This window comes from Palaemon carinicauda, chromosome 28 (genome assembly GCF_036898095.1).
Source record: "Palaemon carinicauda isolate YSFRI2023 chromosome 28, ASM3689809v2, whole genome shotgun sequence".
NCBI classification, from domain to species: domain Eukaryota; kingdom Metazoa; phylum Arthropoda; class Malacostraca; order Decapoda; family Palaemonidae; genus Palaemon; species Palaemon carinicauda.
In genome coordinates, this window is record NC_090752.1 from 59,756,056 (window position 1) to 59,761,055 (window position 5,000).

Sequence of the window (5,000 nt, forward strand, 5' to 3'; positions counted from 1 at the left end):
TGATCGAGCATTTCATGATTTATATGATATATTAGTCTCACATGTACAGTGGGACACGAGAATTCCTGACACACCTCTCTCTGAGTAAGTGTACCCCGTCACACCTTTACTGAGAGTGTGTCTGTGCGTAGCCCCGCCCACCACCTCTTCCGTCAGAGAGAGGTGTACCATGAATTCCTGTGTCCAACTGTACATGTAAGACTAATAATTCATATAAATCATGATATACTGGTTCAGATTAGTAATAAATATCATAAATAGACAAGACAATGAAATACTTGAAAAGTTTCTGTGGTAAATTTTAGGTATACATTGCTATGAATTATTACATCTATGATATATTTTATTAATAAATCTTGAATAGATTCTTCCATCAGAAGATAATCACGATACTATTAAAGAGAGAGAGAGAGAGAGAGAGAGAGAGAGAGAGAGAGAGAGAGAGAGAGAGAGAGAGAGAGAGAGAGAGATCATGACATCCTCTGGGCTGTGTTCCATCTTCAAAATTATTTATTGAAAATAAAAGATGTTTCATACCTAATACAGAGAGAGAGAGAGAGAGAGAGAGAGAGAGAGAGAGAGAGAGAGAGAGAGAGAGAGAGAGAGATCATGACATCCTCTGGGCTGTGTTCTATCTTCAAAATTATTTATTGAAAAAAAAGCTGTTTCATACTTAATACAGAGAGAGAGAGAGAGAGAGAGAGAGAGAGAGAGAGAGAGAGAGAGAGAGAGAGAGAGAGAGAGAGACCATGGTATATTTTGGGCTTTTTTCTCTCGTCAAAATTTTTAATTGAGAGAGAGAGAGAGAGAGAGAGAGAGAGAGAGGGAGGGAGAGAGGGAGAGAGAGAGAGAGAGAGAGAGAGAGAGAGAGAGAGAGAGAGATCATGGTATCTTCTCGGCTTTTTCTATCTTCAAAATTATCTATTAAAATAAAAGAAAGCTGTTCCACACCTGAAAACGCTGAAAAGGCCTTAGTATTCAACTATACAAAGAACTATTTCAATCCTTTCTTAATCCCAAGAAGGGGGGGGGGGGTGTCCCAACAAGCCCTCCAAAGCCCTTCCCCCCCTCCCCCCCCCATATACCTCCACACTCTCCAGTAATCTCCTTAACGGGAAACTCTTTAAGTAAACTCCATCCCTATTCTGAAGGTGGATCAGGGTTAGCTCAGTCTAGGGACGCTCCCCACAATCCTTCTTTTGGTCTAGGACCCCAGAGGATCTTCCCTACTGAGGAAAAGGCTTAAGAGAGGTGGTCAAGGATTTCCCATTACGGGGATTTCGTGTCCTTTGCGGATTACTCCAGACAGAAGATATCCTGAAGCGATTTGGTGACGGTTTTGAGTGGTAACAGTTTTGGTAACACTTTTGATTGGTGCAATTTGGTAATATTCTGATTGGCAATAATTTTGGTTACATTTTTGATTGGTAACACTTTAGACACATAACATTTCTAATTGTTAACTCTTTTGATGAGTGAGACTTTTGATTAGAAATATTTCTAATTAAAACACTTGACTGGTAACACTTTTGATTAATAACATTTCTAATTGGTAACACTTTTGATTAGTAACATTTCTAATTGGTAACACTTTTCATTAGTAACATGTCTGATTGGTAACACTTTTGATAGGAAACACTTTTGATGAATGACTGTTATGATTGGCACCACTTTGCAAAATAGGACAAAATTACTAGAACTGCAACCTTCCCACCCATGCTAACAACCAAAACAATAGAGCTAACAGAGTGGTGGGCGGAGCTAGCAGAGGTGGTGGGCAGGGCTGGCAGATGTGGTGGGCGGGGCTGGCAGTTGTGGTGGGTGGGGCTAGCAGAGGTGGTAGGCGGGGCTGGCAGATGTGGTGGGCGGGGCTGACAGATGTTGTCGGCGGGACTGGCATAGGTGGTAGGCGGGGCTGACAGAGGTAGTGGGTGGGAATGGCAGAGGTGGTGGGCGGGTCTAGCAGATGTGGTGGGAGGGGCTGACAGATGTGTGGGAGGGGCTGGCAGAGGTGGTGGGCGGGGCTCACAGAGGTGGTGGGCAAGGCTAAGCACAGTAACTCGCCGTGCAGTAAGGGTTAGACAAGGCGCACTTCCTCAGAGAGAGTTGTGTCAGGGATTCCTGTGTCCAACCGTACACAGGTTATGCCAGGAGACGCCATTAGAAGCTGCTCCTAATGGTAGCCGCTGTTTCCAAAGGGGCGCCTTGCTTCTAAAGGAGTGCCTAGCTAATCTGGAACCCCATCAGGAGCCAGGATTGGAGGAATTACATATGCATTGAGCGCTAAATATTTAGACAGACTTAACCCTTCCCTACCTCTGAGAAATATAGACAGAGAAATAGAGATAGACAGAGACAGACAAATAGATAGATAGATATTTCATATGAATCCGAACTGCTACTGAGATAGATAGATAAATTCATACTTAGATAGATATATTCTATATAAACCCGAATTGCCTCGAGAAATATAAATAGATAGATAGATAGATATTTCAGAACCTAAACTGCCACCGAGAATTATAAATAGATAGATAGATAGATAAATAGACATATAGATAAGTATAGATAGAGACAGATAGATATATAGAAAGCAAGATAGATAGTATTATCACTATTATTATAAACTCGAATAGCCTCTGAGAAATAGGAATAGATAGATAGATAGATAAATAGACAGATAGATAGATGAGCGTGCGTGTGTTTGTGCGGCAATGTTTACCTCTACAAGGTCAAGCTGTGAATTTATCACTTCTCTTTACGCATTTTACACAAGCAAGCAAAGCACTTCATTTAACAAGCGAGATTTAAGGCCTGTTTAGCAGGCCCCAGGCACAATTACCTTCAATCGATGCCAGAGGATTGAGAAAGAGGACAGAAAGGATGGTTATATATATATATATATATATATATATATATATATATATATATATATATATATATATATTATATATATTATATATATGTAAATATATATATATATATATATATATATATATATATATATATATATATATATATATATATATATATATACATGTATGCATGTATATATATATATATATATATATATATATATATATATATAACATATATATATATATATATATATATATATATATAACATATATATATATATATATATATATATATATATATATATATATATTCGTATTTTTTCATGATATTCAGTTGAGTGTTTTTCCACTACGGTAGGTTAGAGTATTTCCAAAATAAAAAGCTCGTGCCATATAAACATACACACATATATACATATATATATATATAGGTGTATATATTATCTATATATATATTATATATACACACACACACACATATATATATATATATATATATATATATATATATATATATATATATATATATATATATATACATATACACACACACACACATATATATATATATATATATATATATATATATATATATATATATATATATACATATATATATATATATATATATATATATATATATATATATATATATATATATATATATATATATATATATATCTGTTACCATGATGAATCATGAAACTAACAACAACAACTACTACTACAAAAATGACAGTAGTAATGATATCAAAATAATTTCCACATTCATTACTCTCCACATTCATTAATTTTTCAAACTTCTTGATATAACCCTTATCTTCATCTCTAATCTTTTAATAAATTTATCTCCACCCAAGGGATTAACGGCTACCCTATAATTGTTCAGTGGCCACTTTCCTCTTGGTAAGGGTAGAAGAGACTCTCTAGCTATGGTCAGCAGCTCTTCTAGGAGAAGGACACTCCAAAATCAAACCATTGTTCTCTAGTCTTGGGTAGTGTCATAGACTCTGTACCATGGTCTTCCACTGTCTTGGGTTAGAGTTCTCTTGCTTGAGGGTACACTCAGGCATACTGTTCTATCTTATTTCTCTTCCTCTTGTTTGGTTAAAGTTTATATACGAAATATTTATTTTAATGTTATTGTTTTTAAAATATTTTATTTTTCCTTGTTTCCTTTCCTCACTCGGCTGTTTTCCCCTATTGGGGCCCCTGGGCATACAGCATCATGCTTTTCCAAGTAGGGCTGTAGCTTAGCAAGTAATAATAATGATAACAATCATGTGTCGACAACCCTGACTGCTGATCACTAAGGAACTCTACCGCAAGACCCTGGAAGACTATGATACAGAGGCTATGACACTCTCAGGATGACCTTATCAAGCGTATTTTAACTTATAATTCTTCAATGCAGAAATTATTATTCCAGAAAACCAAGGGATTTTGTAATTATTATTCCAAAAAGTCGAGGGATTTTGTAATTATTATTTCAGAAAGACGAGGGATTTTGTAATTATCATTCCAGAAAGCCAAGGGATTGTGTAATTATTACTCCAGAAAGCCAAAGGGATTTTGTAATTATTATTCCAGAAAGCCAAGGGATTTTGTGATTATCATTCCATAAAGGTAAGGGATTTTGTAATTATCATTCCAGAGAGCCAAAGGAATTTTGTAATTATCATTCCAGAAAGCCAAAGTGTTTTTGTAATTATCATTCCAGAAAGCCAAAGGGATTTTGTAATTATCATTCCAGAAAGACAAAGGGATTTTGTAATTATTATTCAAAAAAGCCGAGGGATTTTGTAATTATTATTTCAGAAAGACGAGGGATTTTGTAATTATCATTCCAGAAAGCCAAGGGATTGTGTAATTATTACTCCAGAAAGCCAAAGGGATTTTGTAATTATCATTCCAGAAAGCCAAAGGGATTTTGTAATTATCATTCCAGAAAGCCAAAGGGATTTTGTAATTATCATTCCAGAAAGCCAAGGGATTTTGTAATTCAGACATATCTCACAATTCCATAAAATGAAAATTATTACTTCATACGCCTTTTGCCATCAAATTCCACTGCGTAAGAGCCATAAGTACATTTTAAAGGTTTAAAGGCCGCTCATGAATGGCAGAGGCAAGGGACAGTGA

At 35.7% G+C, this 5,000-nt stretch overlaps 1 protein-coding gene across 2 annotated transcripts in view; it reads right to left on the reverse strand.

Moving 5' to 3' along the window:
* Gyc88E (Guanylyl cyclase at 88E) overlaps positions 1-5,000 on the reverse strand; it is a 234,009-nt gene that overhangs the window by 102,593 nt on the left and 126,416 nt on the right. The gene's annotated exons all lie outside the window — the stretch shown is intronic.